Source organism: Phaenicophaeus curvirostris, chromosome 16, assembly GCF_032191515.1.
Source record: "Phaenicophaeus curvirostris isolate KB17595 chromosome 16, BPBGC_Pcur_1.0, whole genome shotgun sequence".
NCBI lineage: Eukaryota > Metazoa > Chordata > Aves > Cuculiformes > Cuculidae > Phaenicophaeus > Phaenicophaeus curvirostris.
In genome coordinates, this window is record NC_091407.1 from 13,860,092 (window position 1) to 13,880,732 (window position 20,641).

General features: G+C 48.2%; 1 protein-coding gene across 1 annotated transcript in view; it reads right to left on the bottom strand.

Moving 5' to 3' along the window:
• Positions 1-20,641, bottom strand: part of KATNIP (katanin interacting protein) — a 519,483-nt gene that overhangs the window by 343,080 nt on the left and 155,762 nt on the right. The window lies entirely within an intron of this gene.

The window sequence follows — 20,641 nt, forward strand, 5'->3', positions numbered from 1 at the left end:
TTTTATCATCTTAGATCATTACTCCAGTATTTGAAATAGTTCTAAACTGCTGTCCAGGGTCTTTGCAGCCATACCAAACATTTCTTGGTCCCAGCCTGTAGACCAGGAATGAAAACACAGTATAGAACCAAGTCTATTTGCATGTTCATCCTTCTGATGAAAGAATTACAGAATGGAATCTGTACTAATACCAACATAGTGGAGTACTTGTTCACAGCATCCACAAATCAGCATCCACAAATCTGCTGTCCTCTATTTTTCTCTTAATTAGTTCACCCTACTGAAAATGCAGTAGTGATGGCATCAATGTGTGTGTGTGTCTTTCATTCAAGCTTCTGTGTACTTTGCTGTTCCACTTGTGGTTCAAAGTCTTTATTATTCATCAGTAGCAAATGAATTAAACTGTTCATAAGGTATAAAAATCTAATATTAAAATACAAGCAAAACAAAAAAGAAACCCTGTGTTCAAAAAGAATTGTTGCATTTATGAAACTAGAAAATGGGCTACAGTTTGTCAAATATTATTTAGCAACATGCTTCTTTGTAGAATGGGACCTCTAAACTAGAGGGATCCAGTGGTTGTTAGTATTCTACAGTGATGTGCAGGACTTGGCAGAATATAAAGAATTTTTAGAGACTGATTATGCATTCTTTTTTATTGGTGCCATGTTTGTAATATTTTGTTTGTCCCTGGCTGATGCCTCAGTAGGTGATATAAAAAGATGTATGAATAATTTATAAAATAACTCAGTAGTCATCAAAGAACATTGCTCTGATGATGTAGTATGCATGAAGGCCTTGGATAATAGATTACAGTGGAAGACATAGGAAGGATACATTTTATACTGCATTTCTAGAAGTCTAGGCACTCCAGACATTTTAAGCTAAAAAAAAAGGCATTTTCCAAGTAAAAGCATTTTGAAGGTCTGTAGTTTCTCCAAGTCCTTAAAACAATGAACTCTAAAATCAAGAAAGATCACTGAATTTGTATTTTTTTTCTTAGCAGATTCACCTAGAGATCACTTGAGGCCTTTCATCAGAAAGATGTAAATTGTGTTTTAAGTCGCTATAAAACTGTAGGTAGATGATTATTCATAATGACCAGGATTACATTTTTTCTCATCCATGCTACTAGCCTAAATTTAAAAAGGAACTAAAATACCACGGTGGTTTCAGTTCCGCATCTTCATGTTGGAGTTTAACAGAACCAAGTGCTGTTGTCACTCGGAATGATAAAAAATGAGAGAGGATTTTGCTTTTGGACCACTGAATGCAATGGAATTATTATTTGAAATAAGAATCTGGCCACATATAAAATATCTTCTGCTGAGACAGAAGCTGAAGCTACCTTGAAGGAGTAAGAGTCCCTGCTCTGGTTCTTTCCATGTTGAACCACAGGAAAGAGGTTTGGCACAGTCTAAGGCAGTAGGTCAGAATTTCTGAGATATATTAAGCATAAGATGACCAGAGAAATCATAAGACCTTCAAGTCTGTACCTAGTCTAAATTTACTGAGAGCATGTCAAAATATGTCTCTGCCGGCACTGCTCCCTATAACTTCAGGGAGGAAAATATGATCCTTTCATTAATGATTTAAAGTGGCTAAGGCTATTTTGAAATAGATCAATGAACTGAGAAAAGTGACACTTTGGCCCTTAGAAATTCAGTCTTTGCTCAAAGTTAAGTTAAGGTTGCCTTAACTTTTCCTCCATGGAAATATTAAGAAAATTAGCAGGCTTCTTGAACAGAAGCATGAGACAGAGCAATGGTTTAAATTTTATTAAGGTCAGTTCAGCCAACTTGAAGATGTTAATTCAATATATATTGCCTATGCTCATTCACCTCCTCATGCTCACATGTAGTAATAAGAAATCATGAAGTTTATGCTAGTGGAATGTTAGCTGTTTCCAAAGTATGTACTTGTAGCACAGGGTTCTGACAGAGGCACCCGGTCCCTTTAGGCACCTTATCTCTCTTATCCTTCCTCGTCTGCTTCTCCATCCATTTATTTAATGTGTGGTGTCTCATCTTTAGTCAAGACAGCAGATAGATGTCAGCAGGCTGTGTGAACCTGTGTAACTGTATCAGAAGCTCACCTGCTTTGTACAGGTGAGGTAAGATAAGAAGTATGAGACAAGTGAGCTGAACTTCACCTATTACCACATGGCAGATAGCTTTGTTCAAGCAATTTATGTCAGGCAGAGGTCAGAGAATCCCTTCTTTTTTAATCTTGTGGACGGGATTAACAAAGTGCTTGTTTTTTCTAAAATTAGTATTCTTTCTTAGCTGGATTATTCGGGGATAGGCCTCATCCCAAAATAGCAAATACATGCACAGGTGTGTTTTGTAGCTTCCAAAGGTCTTCAGAAGTCAGGTTATCTTTGACAAAATAAGGTGCCTACAGCCATTTTGTGGAGCAACAGTGACATTTAGTGGCCACTGAAGTAATTCCTGTATCCTGTTGACTTTATTGTCCTGTTGACCCCGGGAGCATTTATCATCCCTCTCTCTATGGCTCACAGTCCATTTCCCCTTACCTCTATCCCCACCTTTTTTATATAGTAATGTAAAGTATGTAAAGGAATAAAATGCTATTTTCTATAATAGATTACCACAGGCATTTTAACAACAGAAATTCTTGTTTGGAGAGTCTTCCTTGAAAATCAGCTCTTCCACATATCATGACAAAACACTTGAGTGTGAGTGAAATAAATTCCAGCTTGTTTGAGACTCAAACCAAAGCATTGTACACATCAAATTGCAAGGTTTAGATAGAACCATAATTTCCCTTAATTTTTCACTCAGTTATCTCAGCAGCCTGGTATTAATCTCAGATAATTCATTCATGGGTTTGCTTTGAACCTTGGGCAAGAGGTACTTCAAAATCGATGTTTTCTGCTTAGCTCTGCAGCAAGCCCCTTTTCCCAGATCTCTGTACCCCAATTGATACAACTTACAATTACATTTGTAGAACCCTGCAATCTACAGTGGAAGAGAAGCAGAGCTAAAGCTGTGGGGCTGTAGCCCCACAAGCAGCTCCCTTCCTAACCTTAGGACCATAGGCTCAGGAATATAAGGCATTGTTTAACTTATTCTGCAGGACAATCTAAGCCACTATCTGTCTTCAGCACAGAGTGAACAGACAGGTCTAATAGCCAGCATAATAGCTCAAAGTTATTCTGTTTCAAAATAGGCAAAGGTTCCTTCTAATATAGGTCTTAGGAACACTTCTACAGAGTGCCAAGAGAAGAAATGGTCAACACCGAGCACACACAGCTTAATGCTTCAATACCAGAACACCAAAGTGCATTCTTCTACATACTGTTTCTCCTGTTTTTAATAGAAGTTACAGACTGTCCAAACCAAGAGTCCACCTGAAGTTTCACTGCCTCACTTGCATTTGTGTGTACATTGCTATGTAATGTTAGCTGCTCACTAGACTTGACTACGTAGATGGAAGCAGCTTCAGTGACTTGGCCAATTGACCACTGTGTGTGAAATGAAGCCTTTGAATTTCTTTGGGATTACCAGCATTAAATGAATGTGAACAATTTGTTTTGTTTTGCTCTGATTTCAGGCATCTGGTGTATTTTAACAAACGAGATCAGGTGTTTGATAATCATCATATGAGCATAACAATTACGTTTATAGCTTTTGGCCCTGTTTCTAAACAGAATTATTTAGGTTAGCCCATTGACATATCTACTAATGTGTAAACTCCTGACAGTCCCATACAGGGTCTCTAATACTCATAAATTAAATGCTCACTGAGAGACCAAAAGAGAAAATCAGACATTTAGCTAATGTCATTCTGGGTGCCACAGCATTAGCTCTTCTATTATACAGTGTCATTGAGTGGAAGGAGTAAATTAATACCCACATAATTGGAAGCATTGAAAGTGTAGAGATGAGGGTCTTGGGAGAGAGATAGATAGATAAAAGAGATAGTTTTGCTACTATGGGGAAACAGGACATAACTACCTCTTCTCGAGTCCACTCATTTCATTGAGCACTTAATTCCTTATTTTCCCCACTTAAGGCAATGATTGCAATTATAGTTCCAGTTTGGAGGAAGCTTCATATTACCTGTATGCCCAAGCTCATAAGCAGCTGTGAAAGTACGGCACTGCATTTTTTCCAGATATGTACTAAAGTTATCCTTCAAGATTCCTGAATTTAAAGGGCTATTTCCAGGATGTATTGTCTGTCCTGACTGAACTTCTTCCCTATAAAGAGCTTTGAAAATGTTTTATAGACTTAACCATGGCCAGAAATTTCTTTCAGGTAGTGTGATAATTTCTGTTTGGAACTTAAAACTGTGATTTAGTAGCGTACTTCTCCCTTCAGTCATTTATTTTTTATTGTGAACCTTGTTCTCAACTCGTTAACAACAGCAGGAGTTGATATGGTGCTGAAGTGCAGTGTGGAGACACCTGATACAGACAGATCAATGTAGCATATTTCCCAGCAGAAGGAAGCTCAGCAGCTTATATATCCTGACGCTCAGCTGTGTTAACCCACACTGAGCTTTGTGTTACCTGGGAAAATAGTTGCAGGATCAGAATTACCGTATTCACAACCAGCTCTGCTAACCCTTAAGCTACTTTCCAACAGCATTGCAGACAGTCCTGTCTCTGATAAGAAACTGGTTTTGAACTATGAGAAAACTGAAATAAGAGCAGTTACTGGAAACATTTCCAATCCTGAGAATGGTAGCCACACACTGCTTCCCAAAATATGGTTTTCCTCTCCCTTCTATCCCATATAATGGGTTTGCAATCCTTGTAAATTCTTAAACAAATGTTCTGTAATAACAACAAAGTCTTGCAGAAGCCTACAGAAGACAGACAGTCTCCAAAATTCCTAATCACAAGGTTTTTTCTTCCTCAGTGACTGGATCCAGATAAATTACCTCTTTCTAAGCTATTCGCATTTATTAGGGTATCAGGGTTCTGCCACAGACTGGCAGCTTAAATTTATCACAGAGCATCTGTAAATAAAGTAGTTATTCAGATATTTTTGCATCCATCAATATATCTAAGTATAACAAGGCCCTGCAGTTCACAGTTTGCAACTAGGCCTTTTTAGGGTTTGCATCCTATCCAAAAAAACAAGCAAAGGGAAAACGTCTCTAGCATCATTGCTTTAGACACAGAAAACATTTGCCTGAGCTTCAAGTTATAGAATCATAGAATCATAGAATCATAGAATCATAGAATCATAGAATAGCTTAGGTTGGAAGGTACTTCAACGATCATCTGTTTCCACCCCCCTGCCATGGGCAGGGACACCTCCCACTGGATCAGGCTGCCCAAGCCTCATCCAACCTGGCCTTGAACACCCCCAGGATGGAGCAGCCACAACTTCTAAGGGCAAAGGTGCCTCACCACACTCATCGTGAGGATTATATATGGGCTATCCCTTAAAATCTTTTTGTAGGAACAATATTCTCGGCTACAGCAGTGGCAATAGTCCCAAAAGTCTGTCCCCAGATGCAGGAGCATTCATCACCGAAAACAGTCTGTCAGCTTCCTGTTTCACCAGTGTAAAGGCCAAGCCATTTCCTGTGTCTTAGACTTGTCTTCAGTGCGAGGCCTTCTCTGCAGAACTGCCAGAGACTCCTGAAGAAGCTTCTGCACATGCACAACAACAAGACCACCGCTCACATGCTTATGGGGCACGGACAGCACTTATAAAACAATTTACAAGGAGTCACACCATGTCCACACCCATCACTCTGATGAGACTGGCCAGGACCACACTGCCTGGAAGAATCTGCTCCTGGAAAGAGGACGTATTCCCAATGAACTGCTATTATCCATTGGAGTGGTGACCCCTTCTTTGTCCGCACACACTGGGTCCAATGCTCGACCCTGTAAGGGCAAGGATCCGGCCTCTACTTACAAACTCTCCTCGCTTCCCCTGCTAAGAGGATCCCAGGCAGCTGCTGTGTTAGGTGATAACACCCTAATGTCTGTGCCCACCAGAGAACAGAGCTGGAAAGGGATCCACCTGCCTCTCATGTACATTACAGAGGGAGAAATATGGATCTGCAGGCATTAAAAGTTATAAATTAATCAGGTGCCCACATCCCTGTGGGGCAAATCCCTGCCGTGCGGGCCAGGGGCATCACGGACAGTGAGGAGGAACAGTTGGAGTTGGGGGCAGCGGATCCTTCCATTCTCTGCATCTGGGCAGAGGACAACTCCTTGTGAGGATTAACACCACGATGTTGCTCCTACCCTTCCACCCAATATAACAGGATTTTTTTCTTTTTTCAGCAATACCAGGAAACAACTTTGGCTCCTTCCAACCACGGAGCAGTGCTGGGCAAAGCTCTGAAGAGTGATAGTGGAGCAATCTCCATAAGAAGAGTCACTACTTTGGGGGATGGGAAGAGGGTGGTGGTTATAGCTGTGAGTTTAGATGTGCGGGTGTAGGTGTTGGTGTTTGAGGGGTTGTTGTTGTTATAATAAATGTGATGTTCTGTACTGAGAAGGTGTGCATGAATCAAGTTTGTGGCCCCAGCACTGAGTTACAGTTCTAGGTGATTGGGAGATTACACGCTTGTGTAGAAGAGTGAAACAGCTGGCGAGCTCTTGAGCCGCTTTTCTCTAAAGGAGCCCTTTGCCTCCATTTCAAACCAATGCTGGGTGCCCTCAGCCTCGCATTTGCTCTCAGTTTGGGGCTTTAGTGCTCTTAAAAAGAGGTGGAATGGGGAAATGTGTGACTGAAACATTAAATAGATCCCAAAATTGAAGGGTGAGCAGGAGAGAAATGACAATGAGAAGGGAATTTGAAGAGCAACACATCAGAGTTTATTGAGCAAGTTTGATTATAACGCCCTGAGGGAAAACTTGGGTCAACAAAGCATCAGAGGGCAGTCACTTGAACCCAAACCCCTGCAGTGCCTTTTGACAGCAGAACAACCCCCATCCACCCTTGGGCTCCTCTCACACCAATGGAGCTTTTGAACCCTGACGTTGCAAACCCAGCACATCCCATCTGTGTCTGCTCTCCCAGACCCATCCCAGGGCATCACTGCCTCTTCCCCGGCAGGAGGAAGAGGAGAGGGTTGGCTGGTGAGGGGTAACACCTTGTCAGCCAACGTCCCTGGAGGCGCTGAATGGGCAACTGGTGACTGATGTGCGGGTTTCCCTCACTTAGCCAGCGGCTCAGTGCTACAGCCCTGAAATCCCCCACCTTTGGCTCCCATATCACTGCAGGAATGGATGTGGGGGTAACTCTAGCAGGATCGGACTCAGTAAACATTCCTGAACCAGCCTCGTGGTTTATTGAAAAGAGAAAACCCATGAAAGGCCTTGAGCTGCCTGGCAGCAAGGATCTGGCCTCTGCTCCCACACTCTCCTCACTTCCCCTGCTAACGGGGATCCCAGGTAGGTGCTGTGTTAGGTGATAACACCCTAATGTCTGTGCCCACCAGAGAACAGAGCTGGAGAGGGATCCAGCTGGCTCCCATGTGGATTACAGAGGGAGAAATATGGATCTGCAGGCATTAGAAGTTATAAATTAATCAGGTGCCCACCTCCCTGTGGGGCAAATCCCTGCCGTGCGGGCCAGGGGCATCACGGACAGTGAGGAGGAACAGTTGGAGTTGGGGGCAGGTGATCCCGGTTTTCTTGTGCCGCTTGGCAGCACAGGATTGCCTGCATCAGGGGGAGAACCAGGCAGTGGATCCCCCAAACCAACCCTGCGGAAGGCGCTGCAGCGGGCACGAGCCTGTTGGAGGCGGCAGCCCAGGGAACGCTCTTCTCCTCGGGGTTTGGCCTCCACTCGAGGGTTTGGCAGCCGTGGGTATTCCCAGAGCACGGTCGAGCGAGGGAGATGTGCCTATAGACACGGGCAGGGCCCGGCTCTGCTCCTGCCTTCCAGAGAAAACTCCAGCACCCAGGAGTGTGAACTCTCCTTTGTGATTCCGGCCATGGAAGTGAGCAGCCTGATGGGTTTTGCTGCTATTCCAGCGTTTACTTGTAATAAATACAGAGCTGCTCAGTCCCTGCATTTCTGACTTGCTACCCTGGTCAGGTGCAGCTGTGAAACCGTATCCAGATGGTCCAAGGCCTTCTGAGGGGAACAGGGAGCAACTGGGAAAGTGAGAAATCAGGGAGCCACAGTGTAAGAGTCGGTGTGTGGCTGGTTCTCTCAGTGCCAGCATCGCTGCTGAGATCAGTAGCGATTTGGAGGATGCCACGTGCCGGCTGGAATGAGGAGGCACCAAAATGGCCAGAGGAAACCTGGTGGGAGTCTGGCAGAGCCCTGACAACAGCACGAGTTGGGGTGACATCACACATTGCCAAGCATGATACAACAATCAGAGGGGCGAGGGGTTGCGGCCTTCCCCGGTTGCTGCTCCTCAGAGCAGAACTCACAGCGATTGGTGTGAGATGCTCACGATGAGTGAGAGAGATTTTGAGATGGCTTTGGAGCCAGAGGATGCTCAGGACATCCCAGCCATGTGGTTAGTGCTTGGAAGGGGCTGTGAACGTTGGTAGAGGAGAGCTGGTCACGCTGTGCTGGGAAATGGGCGGTGTGTCCGTGCCATATCTGGGGCAGCTGAGCCTTGCTCATCACGTTCACCCTTGTTCCAAGCGTGTGTGTCCATAAATGTGCTGTCGCTGTCTGGGTGATCACAATTTGCCCTTCTCACCTCCTCTTCTTCCTTCAGAAACATCAATGTTGGAGCTCAGTTTCAGGCAGAGCTACCAGATCTCCACAACAGATCGGAGTTGGAGACAGCAGAGGAGGGAGCCTCGCTGGTTTGGAAACCCTGGGGAGACATGCAGACCAACCCCGAAACCCAGGACACAGGTTCCTTTATTGCCTTTTTTTTTAAAGCCTCTCTGAGCTGAGGTGCTGGGGTACCAAAATCCCACCTTTCACTGCATCTCGCTGCACATTCCCGTTCCCTCCTATCTTTTCTCCCCCACTGTCCCTCCTTGCAGCCTTAGAGGGAAGGTTGTCTCTCAGTTTGGGGAGAAAAGTGAATAAACATTACATGGGATAATCTTAGGAGCATCTTCCATGGGGTCAGGGACATTTGTAGCTGTCCTGCCTGCATGGATCCTGGAAGAGGGGAGATTGGTCTCTGGAGTTGTCAGTTTCAAAGCTGTTTCTGAGGCAGAGACAGTGACACCCGGATAACTGGGACATCTGGCTTTTCCTATGCCTTTCCCTGCTCTCCAGTCTCCCTGTGGCACTTGTTCTGCTTTCCCTTTGCCTGATACCTCACCTTTGCTTGGCAGAACCTGACTCTCTCTTGCTTTTCCTTGCTTTTCCTTGCCTGGGGCTGCTCAACACAGCCTGCCCCAGTAACATCCCGGGGGCAGGAAGGAACATCGAGCTGGTCCTGCACTGCCTGCATCAAACTCAAGGCAACATCATGGTAAGGATCAGCGATTAAATTAATAAGGGCCTGGGGGAGCCTTTGTTCCTGGTGGGAGCTGACTCTTGCCACAGTCTGCACTCACCTCCTAAGGGACCCTGTCCTGGTGCAAACCTCACAGCTTGTTTGGGCTCCTGGACATGAGGTGATGCTTTGAGAATATAAGTACAGCTACCCTGCAAGCTGGGAATGGAGGAATTGCCCCGTTAGAGAAATCCTGAGGTCTGCTCTGGATAAACATCGTACGCTTGACATTTGCAACACCTTAGGGCACTCCTAGCCCAGAAAACACCTCCAGCTTGGCTCCTGTTCAGCATGGAATGGGTCTTTTCCAGCCAGCATGAGCAAAATCTTCCTGCTGTGTCCAGAATTTCTGACGCGGCACCACAGCTGAAAGCAAGAATGCACCCGTTTGCTCCTCCTTTGCGACAATCTAAAGTCTTTTTCCATGAAATCTTGCAGGAGGCTATGGAGCTGCTGCTTTCTGGGGGGCCACAGAAGTCGGAATCCCACCCTCTGGCTGGTTATCATTACTCAGGTAAACTGGAGTACAGCCCAATCCTTCACCTGGAAAGGCAGCAGATGCTGCGGTTCCCTTTCTGTCTCCTGAGTTAAAACAAGGCGTGAAGAATGAGCTGTATTCTTTGGGACAAAGAGAGCTGGTGCAAATCACTCTGCTCTTAGGGATGTCGTGCTTTTTCTGCTTGGGGAATACCCCATCCTTGTGTTTCAGCCACTGCTTTACGGGCTCTGCCCTGCAGTGACTCCCAACAGGAGGAGCACTCCAAAACAAGGCCAGATCCTCCTGGCTACACTTGCTCATTCCCTTCTGAAGGAGAAAAGAGGTTGATCTGTGAGGAACAAGCGGTGCTGGTTTCTCTGCGAGCGATCTGAGGGTCTGTGTGTTTCTTGCCAGGCTGTGACACTTGGACCCCCAAGGAGAAGCAGCTCTTCAGAAAGGCTTTCTCCAGGCACCGGAAGAATTTCCACCGCATACAGAAGAAGGTAAAGGCGTTTGACCCAGGAGGATGTGGGCCTGTCAGCGGTGATGGCTTTGACCTAGGAAGCTGTATTTGGAGTTGTGTGTTGGGATTCTGCTCTGTAAGAAGCATCCGCTGGTTTTTAGTGATCAGCAAACATGGCTCCATCACACCATATGCATAATTCCAGCAGAATATTGAATCTCTCTGCTACCAAACACCAGACAGATTCAAATGTCAGTGAAATGTTCTGCTGGCCACCTGCGCGGAACTTGCAGTAATGTCCTTCCCACTCTTCTGTGGAGACTTTCAGGGACAGGCAGGTTTGGTCTATGTCCAACCTCAACCTCAACCCTCCATACGACAGAGCATCCAAGCACATTTCATTGGGATACCTGGAGAGAGCAGGGAAGGGAAAAAAAAGAGCAAGATGGGTTTGACAAATACTTGTGTGTTCAATGTTGTACAGTGGTGGTTGCGTTACGGATTGTCGCTGTGTTTCTCACAACAGATTCGGACCAAGACGGTGGCACAATGCGTAGAATATTATTACACCTGGAAGAAAAAGATCGTGTTTGATCCGGTGCGTGCAAGAGCCAAAGAGAGACGGTGCAAGGCAAAGCAGGACCAGGTAGAAGGGAGTTTGGCAATTTAGTGTTCAGAGAAGTTCACCAGACTTGGGCTGCTCCGTTCTCCTGCAGGATGGAAAGCGTTCAAATTGCCTGGGTTATTGGGAGATAACGCAGGCTGGTTTTGATCTCAGCTGAGCCTGAGGAGGAGGAGGAGGAACTGACTTGAGCTCTCTACTTTCCAGGCTGTTGGAGGCCCCAGGAAGCGGGGCTGGCGTGTGCGGGAGGAGAGCCCGGAGCCACAGCAGAGGGCTCCCAAGAAGAGACCTCGCAGCGCCAGCAACCCAAGCCAGTTACCACCCAAGGCTGGAAGTGGAGACACTCTGAGTCTATTTGCCTGTCCAGAGTGTGGAAGGTAGCATTCATCTTTCTTCTGGAAGCCCCCTGCTTTTGGTTAGAAGAGATTTCACCTTCCCCAGCTGCCCGGGGCAAGAATAATCAGAGCTGAGGGCAGGCTGAGGATTGCCCCTGCCCCTTTGGAATATACAGCCCTGTCCAACACAGACATCTGCCTTGGTTAACTCCTCACACCTCCCACAGCCAGGGCTGCGGCACAATGAAAGGATTGAACTCTGTTGCACCACATGGCAGAAAATCACAGCAGTAGAAATAACAGAGCTTGGTGTAATGATGTTTATTGGAGTAAAGAGATCCCTGTTTGTCCTCTAACTCCCAGGGTGCTTACCACGCAAAACAGGCGCAATGCGCACATGAAACGCCATCGGGCACGGGAGGAGGACCTGGACTACCTCAAGAAGGTCAGGTGGCCCTTAAAGAGGCCAAAAATCGAAGATCAGCCTGTTGCTGAGCTCCAACTGATTTTGGACCAACAATGAGGTTCGCTTTCCTCATCTAGAAAACAGCCATTCTCTGCATCTGGGCAGAGAATGACCCCTGGAGAGGATTAACACCGTGATGTTGCTCCTTCCTGCTCTTCCATCCAGTCTAACAGGATTTTTTTCTTTTTTCAGCAATGCCAGAAAACATCTTTGGCTCCTTCCAACCACGGAGCAGTGCTGGCCAAAGCTCTGAAGAGTCACTACCTTGGGGGGTGGGAGAGAGGGTGGGGATTATAGCTGTGAGTTTAGACGTGTGGGTGTAGATGTTTGTGGATGTTGGTGTTTGTGTGGTTGTTGTTGTTCTAATAAATGTGATGTTCTGTACTGAGAAGGTGTGCAGGAATCAAGTTTGTGGCCCCAGCACCCAGTTACAGTTCTATGTGGTTGGGGGATTACCGGCTTGTGTAGAAGAGTGAAACAGCTGGAGAGCTCTTGAGCTGCTTTTGTTTAAAGGAGCCCTTTGCCTCCCTTTCAAACCAATGCTGGGTGCCCTCAGCCTCGCTTTTGCTCTCAGTTTGGGGCTTTAGTGCTCTTCAAAAGAGGTGGAACGGGGAGATGCATGAGCAATTGTCGTCACATTTAATACCTTCTCTTGTCATAAATGTAAATCAAGTGCCACCACTAACACCAGCGGATGAAGCACCAGCACACTAATGACGTTGCTGCTTCCCATTCTCATCCCAAGCGCAGCCCAGGACAAGGAGTTTCCCTCAGCAAGTCCCTCCGACAGCCCAGCCCCCTCCTTGCCAGCCCAGCTTGGTGTCGGCAGCTCCCATGGATGCCAAAGCCACAGAAACCCTGTTGGAGAGCAGGACCACAGCCTGCTTGGTACCAAGTTCTGAACCTGAAAATGGGGAAATAGCCCTCAAATGCCCCCTTGGGTCAAATCCCCTCTCCACCAGTTCAAATGCTCCTCTTCAGCCAAACAGAAGAGGGGTGAGGGTGAAGAGCACATCTGGGCACCCAGAAGGAAAACAACAATTCACCTGTTTGTTTTGGAAATTCACCAGGAATGAGGGCAGACAGGATAAGTGGAGGGAGAAACCACCCCAAAAGGAGAGCTTGTGCATGGTGTTGGAGTCTCAGGAAATGTTCTGTGCCCACAGAAGCCAAACCCACGGCCACATGCAAACAGGCAAAGCCAAAACATGACTGAAATGTTTATTACATTCCAAAATTGAAGGGTGAGCAGGAGAGAAATGAGAGAAATTGGAAAGGGCCACCCGGATCATCTAGTCCAACCTTTCCCATCAATCACTAAACCATGTCCCTCAGCACCTCATCCACCCATCCCTTAAACCCCTGGTGGCCAGTTTTTCAAGCAGGATCCTCTAGTAAAGCCTTTGATCCAGTTTCTCAAAGTCCAGGTACCTACATCCACAGCCTTTGCCTTCTCCATCAAGTGGGTCACCTTGTCATGGAAGGAGATCAGGTTAGTTCGGCAGGACTTGCCTTTCATAAACTCGTACTGATTGAGCCTGATCACCCTGTTGTCCTGTATGTGCTGCGTGATAGCTCTCAAGATGACCTGCTCCATGACCTTCCCTGGCCCCCAGGTCAGACTAACAGGCCTGGAGTTCCCTGGATCCTCCCTCCGACCCTTCTTGGAAATGGGCACAACATCTGATACCCTTCAGTCAAGTGGAACCTCCCCAGTCAGCCAGGACTGCTGGGAGATGATGGAAGGTGGTTTGTAGGTCCAACCACCAGTGATCAGTGGCTAAATCAGGACAGGCTGAGAGAATTGGGGTTGTTCAGCCTGGAGAAAGCTCTGAGGAGACCTTAGAGCCACCTTCCAGTGCCTGGAGGGGCTACAAGAAAGCTGTGCAGGGGCTTTTCATAAAGGTGGGGAGCGATAGGATGAGGGGCAATGGCTACAAACTGGAGAGGGGCAGATTTAGATTAGACATAAGGAAGAATTTCTTCACTATGAGAGTGGGGAGGGCGTTGCCCAGAGTGGTTGCCCCATCCCCGGAGGTGTTCAGGGCCAGGTCGGATGGGGCTCTGAGCCCCCTGATCCAGTGGGAGGAGTGCCTGCCCGTGGCAGGGAGGTTGGAATTAGATGATCTTTAAGGCCCTTTCCACCTCAAACCATTCCATGATTCTATGACTTAAAAAGTTGATGTTTGCTGCAGAAGAAGTGTGTTTTCATTACCAAGCTCTGATGCACGATAGTTTTGGTTTGTCTGAAATATTTTAAAGAACGCGTATCAAGGCGTACGGAGAAACTGAACCTGGGTACCAGATAAGGAGAAATATGCAGAGAAGTCTTTACGTCACCTGGAAATCAATAGTTTAAAACTAGAAATACAGAGGTTGTAGCAGATGACTGATGTACTTGCCAGGGAGCGCTGCCTGGATTTCCAGGAATTAATATTAAGCATACAAAAGCTGAGGTGCTATCAAACTTACTGTTTTCATGGTGTTTTTCAAGATTAAAGAGCATCTTGTACGCAGCCTTGCACCCCCAGCCCATGACTTTCCTGGCCCGTGATGCAGCACAGAGCTGGGAAATAGGGATGTTTCAGGTAAAGCCAGAGTTGCCTAAACATTATAAAATCATAAATGGTTCTGCTGTCATATTCCACTGAGATGGGTGGAAGCGTGTGCCTGCTGGAGAGCAGGGAAGCCGCAAGGGGATCTGAACAGTCTGGACCGCTGGGCTCAGACCACTGGGATGAGGTTTAACAAGGCCAGATGCTGGGTCCTGCACTTGGGGCACAACAACCCTGTGCAGCTCCAGACTAGGAGAAGTCTGGCTGGAAAGCTGCCTGGAGGAGAAGGACCTGTGGGTGTTGGTTGACAGTGACTGAAAATGAGCCAGCAGTGGCCCAGGTGGGCAAGAAGGCCAATGGCATCTTGGCTTGGATCAGAAACGATGTGGCCAGCAGGTCCAGGGAGGTTCTTCTCCCTCTGGACTCGGCACTGGTGAGACCGCTCCTCGAATCCTGTGTTCAGTTCTGGGCCCCTCACCACAAGAAGGATGTTGAGGCTCTGCAGCGAGTCCAGAGAAGAGCAATAAAGCTGGTGAGGGGGCTGGAGAACTAGAGGAGCATTTGAGAGAGCTGGGGGTGTTTAGCCTGGGGAAGAGGAGGCTGAGGGGAGACCTCATTGCTCTTTCCAACTACCTGAAAGGAGGTTGTGGAGAGAAGGGAGCTGAGCTCTTCTCCCAAGTGCCTGGGGGACAGGACGAGAGGGAGTGGCCTCAAGCTCCACCAGGGGAAGTTCAAGGTGAACATCAGGACAAAATATTTCACGAGAAGGGTCATTGGTCACTGGCAGAGGCTGCCCAGGGAGGGGTTTGAGTCACCTTTCCTGGAGGGGTTTAAGGGATGGGTGGATGAGGTGCTGAGGGACGTGGTTTAGTGACTGATAGGAATGGTTGGATGCAATGATTGGATGGGCCTTTTCCACCCTGGTGATTCCATGATTCCATGATAATGATAAGGGAATTTGAAGAGCAACACGTCACAGTTCACTGAGCAAGTTTGATTATAATGCTCTGAGGGAAAACTTGGGTCAACAAAGCATCAGAGGGCAGTCACTTGAACCCAAACCCAGGCAGTGCCTTTTGCCAGCAGAACATCCCCCATCCACCCTTGGGCTCCCCTCACACCAATGGAGCTTTTGAACCCTGACGTTGCAAACCCAGCACATCCCATCTGTGCCTGTTCTCCCAGGCCCATCCCAGGGCAACCCTGCCTCTTCCCCAGCAGGAGGAAGAGGAGAGGGTCTGCTGGTGAGGGGTAAAACTTGCTACCCAATGTCCCTGGAGTCGCTGAATGGGCAACTGGTACCGATGTGCGGGTTTCCCTCGCTTAGGCAGCAGCTCAGCGCTACAGCCCTGAAATCCCCCACCTTTGGTTCCAGGAACACTGCAGGAATGGACGTGGGGGTAACTTCAGGAGGAAGAGACTCAGTAAACTTTCCTGGGCCTGCCTGGTGGTTTATTGAAAAGAGAAAACCCATGAAAGGCCTTGAGCTGCCTGGCAGCAAGGATCTGGCCTCTGCTCCCACACTCCTCTCGCTTCCCCTGCTAACGGGGATCCCAGGCAGCTGCTGTGTTAGGTGATAACACCCTAATGTCTGTGCCCCCCAAGAGAACAGAGCTGGAGAGGGATCCAGCTGGCTCCCATGTGGATTACAGAGGGAGAAAATGGATCTGCAGGCATTAGAAGTTATAAATTAATCAGGTGCCCACCTCCCTGTGAGGCAAATCCCTGCCGTGCGGGCCAGGGGCATCACGGACAGTGAGGAGGAACAGTTGGAGTTGGGGGCAGGTGATCCCGGATTTCTTGTGCCGCTTGGCAGCACAGGATTGCCTGCATCAGGGGGAGAACCAGGCAGTGGATCCCCCAAACCAACCCTGCGGAAGGCGCTGCAGCGGGCACGAGCCTGTTGGAGGCGGCAGCCCAGGGAACGCTCTTCTCCTCGGGGTTTGGCCTCCACTCGAGGGTTTGGCAGCCGTGGGTATTCCCAGAGCACGGTCGAGCGAGGGAGATGTGCCTATAGACACGGGCAGGGCCCGGCTCTGCTCCTGCCTTCCAGAGAAAACTCCAGCACCCAGGAGCGTGAACTCTCCTTTGTGATTCCGGCCATGGAAGTGAGCAGCCTGATGGGTTTTGCTGCTATTCCAGCGTTTACTTGTAATAAATACAGAGCTGCTCAGTCCCTGCATTTCTGACTTGCTACCCTGGTCAGGTGCAGCTGTGAAACCGTATCCAGATGGTCCAAGGCCTTCTGAGGGGAACAGGGAGCAACTGGGAAAGTGAGAAATCAGGGAGCCACAGTGTAAGAGTCGGTGTGTGGCTGGTTCTCTCAGTGCCAGCATCGCTGCTGAGATCAGTAGCGATTTGGAGGATGCCACGTGCCGGCTGGAATGAGGAGGCACCAAAATGGCCAGAGGAAACCTGGTGGGAGTCTGGCAGAGCCCTGACAACAGCACGAGTTGGGGTGACATCACACATTGCCAAGCATGATACAACAATCAGAGGGGCGAGGGGTTGCGGCCTTCCCCGGTTGCTGCTCCTCAGAGCAGAACTCACAGCGATTGGTGTGAGATGCTCACGATGAGTGAGAGAGATTTTGAGATGGCTTTGGAGCCAGAGGATGCTCAGGACATCCCAGCCATGCGGTTAGTGCTTGGAAGGGGCTGTGAACGTTGGTAGAGGAGAGCTGGTCACGCTGTGCTGGGAAATGGGCGGTGTGTCCGTGCCATATCTGGGGCAGCTGAGCCTTGCTCATCACGTTCACCCTTGTTCCAAGCGTGTGTGTCCATAAATGTGCTGTCGCTGTCTGGGTGATCACAATTTGCCCTTCTCACCTCCTCTTCTTCCTTCAGAAACATCAATGTTGGAGCTCAGTTTCAGGCAGAGCTACCAGATCTCCACAACAGATCGGAGTTGGAGACAGCAGAGGAGGGAGCCTCGCTGGTTTGGAAACCCTGGGGAGACATGCAGACCAACCCCGAAACCCAGGACACAGGTTCCTTTATTGCCTTTTTTTTTAAAGCCTCTCTGAGCTGAGGTGCTGGGGTACCAAAATCCCACCTTTCACTGCATCTCGCTGCACATTCCCGTTCCCTCCTATCTTTTCTCCCCCACTGTCCCTCCTTGCAGCCTTAGAGGGAAGGTTGTCTCTCAGTTTGGGGAGAAAAGTGAATAAACATTACATGGGATAATCTTAGGAGCATCTTCCATGGGGTCAGGGACATTTGTAGCTGTCCTGCCTGCATGGATCCTGGAAGAGGGGAGATTGGTCTCTGGAGTTGTCAGTTTCAAAGCTGTTTCTGAGGCAGAGACAGTGACACCCGGATAACTGGGACATCTGGCTTTTCCTATGCCTTTCCCTGCTCTCCAGTCTCCCTGTGGCACTTGTTCTGCTTTCCCTTTGCCTGATACCTCACCTTTGCTTGGCAGAACCTGACTCTCTCTTGCTTTTCCTTGCTTTTCCTTGCCTGGGGCTGCTCAACACAGCCTGCCCCAGTAACATCCCGGGGGCAGGAAGGAACATCGAGCTGGTCCTGCACTGCCTGCATCAAACTCAAGGCAACATCATGGTAAGGATCAGCGATTAAATTAATAAGGGCCTGGGGGAGCCTTTGTTCCTGGTGGGAGCTGACTCTTGCCACAGTCTGCACTCACCTCCTAAGGGACCCTGTCCTGGTGCAAACCTCACAGCTTGTTTGGGCTCCTGGACATGAGGTGATGCTTTGAGAATATAAGTACTGCTACCCTGCAAGCTGGGAGTGGAGGAATTGCCCCATTAGAGAAATCCTGAGGTCTGCTCTGGATAAACACCCTGTGCTTGACATTTGCAACACCTTAGGGCAATCCCAGCCCAGCAAACGCCTCCAGCCTGGCTCTTGTTAAGCATGGAATGGGTCTTCTCCAACCAGCATGAACAACATATTCCTGCTGCGTCCAGAATTTCTGAAGCAGCACCACAGCAGAAAGCAAGAATTCACCTGTTTTCTCCTCCATAGGGACAATCTAAAGTCTTTTTCCATGAAATCTTGCAGGAGGCTATGGAGCTGCTGCTCTCCGGGGGTCCACAGAAGTCAGAATGCCACCCTCTGGCTGATTATCATTACACAGGTAAACTGGAGTAGAGCCCGATCCTTCACCTGGAAAGGCAGCAGATGCTGCGGTTCCCTTTCTGTTTCCTTAGTTAAAACACTTATTTGAAACGAGGTGTGAAGAATGAGCTGTGTTTTGGGGGGCAAAGAGAGCTGTTGCAAAGCACTCTGGTCTTATGGATGTGGCCCTTTTTCTGTGGTCCATTCTGGGGGAATACCCCATCCTTGTGTTTCAGCCACTGCTTTACGGGCTCTGCCCTGCAGTGACTCCCAACAGGAGGAGCACTCCAAAACAAGGCCAAATTCTCCTGGCCACACTTGCTCATTCCCTTCTGAAGGAGAGAAGAGCTTGATTTGTGAGGAACAAGCGGTGCTGGTTTCTCTGCGAGCGATCTGAGGGTCTGTGTGTTTATTGCCAGGCTGTGACTCTTGGACCCCCAAGGAGGAGCAGCTCTTCAGAAAGGCTTTCTCCAGGCACCGGAAGAATTTCCACCGCATACAGAAGAAGGTAAAGGCGTTTGACCCAGGAGGATGTGGGCCTGTCAGCAGTGATGGCTTTGACCTAGGAAGCTGTATTTGGAGTTGTGTGTTGGGATTCTGCTCTGTAAGAAGCATCCGCTGGTTTTTAGTGATCAGCAAACATGGCTCCATCACACCATATGCATAATTCCAGCAGAATATTGAATCTCTCTGCTGCCAAACACCAGACAGATTAAAATGTCAGTAAAATGCTACGTTGACCAGCCGTGCAGAACTTGCTCTTCCACCTTTCCCACTCTTCTGTAGAGCTTTTCAGGGACAGGCAGGTTTGGTCTATGTCCAATCTCACCCCTAGACACGCTAGAGAATCCAAGACACATTTTATTGGGATACCTGGAGAGAGCAGGGAAAGGAAAAAAAGCGCAAGATGGGTTTGACATATACTTGTGTGTTCAATGTTGTACAGTGGTGGTTGCGTTACGGATTGCCGCTGTGTTTCTCACAACAGATTCAGACCAAGACGGTGGCGCAATGTGTGGAATATTATTACACCTGGAAAAAAAATATTGTGTTTGACCCAGTGCGAGCAAGGGCCAAAGGAAGACGGCGGAAGGCAGAGCAGGACCAGGTAGAAGGGAGTTTGGCAATTTAGTGTTCAGAGAAGTTCACCAGATTTGGGCTGCTCTGATTTCCTGCAGGATGGAATGCATTCACGTTACCTGGGCTGCTTTGAGACGGCTCAGGCTGGTTTTGGTCTCAGCTCTGTCTTCTGAGGAGGAGGAACTGATTAGGGCTCTCTGCTTTCCAGGCTGTTGGCAGCCCCAGGAAGCGGGGCTGGCGTGAGTGGGAGGAGAGCCCAGAGCCACAGCAGAGGGCTCCCAAGAAGAGACCTCGCAGCGCCAGCAACCTACCCAGAGATTTGAGCCATATAACATCCCAGGCTGGAAGTGGAAATGCCCAGACTCTATTTGCATGTCCAGAATGTGAAAGGTAGCATTCAGCTTTCTTCTGGAAGCCCCATGGTGTCTGCTAGAAGAGATTTCACCTTCCCAAACTTTCCGGGGGAAGAGGAAGCAGAGCTGAGGGCAGGCTGAGGATTGCCCCTGCCCCTTTGGAATATACAACCCTTTCCAACACAAGTATCTGTCTTGTTTAACTTCTCACATCTCCCACAACTTGGGGAACGTGCCATTCCCCAAGGGATGAATGGATGAAACGCTGTCACACCACGTGTCAGAAAGTCACAGCAGTAGAAATAATGGAGCTTGGCGTAATGGTGTTTAGTGTAGTAAAGAGATCCCCATATGTCCTCTAACTTCCAGGGTGTTTGGCAAGAGAAATGGACTGAATGCTCACATGAAGCGTCATCGGCCAAACAAGGAGGATCTGGACTACCTTGTAAAGATCAGGTGGCCCTTAAAGCAGCCAGAAACCAAGGAGCAACCACAGGAAAGCCAGATACCAAGATCCATCTGAGCAATGAAATGCTGATTTTGGAACAGCAATGAGGTCAGCTTTCCTGATTTAGAAAACACAGCCATTCTCTGCATCTGGGCAGAGGACAACTCCTTGTGAGGATTAACACCACGATGTTGCTCCTACCCTTCCACCCAATATAACAGGATTTTTTTCTTTTTTCAGCAATGCCAGGAAACAACTTTGGCTCCTTCCAACCATGGAGCAGTGCTGGGCAAAGCTCTGAAGAGTGATAGTGGAGCAATCTCCATAAGAAGA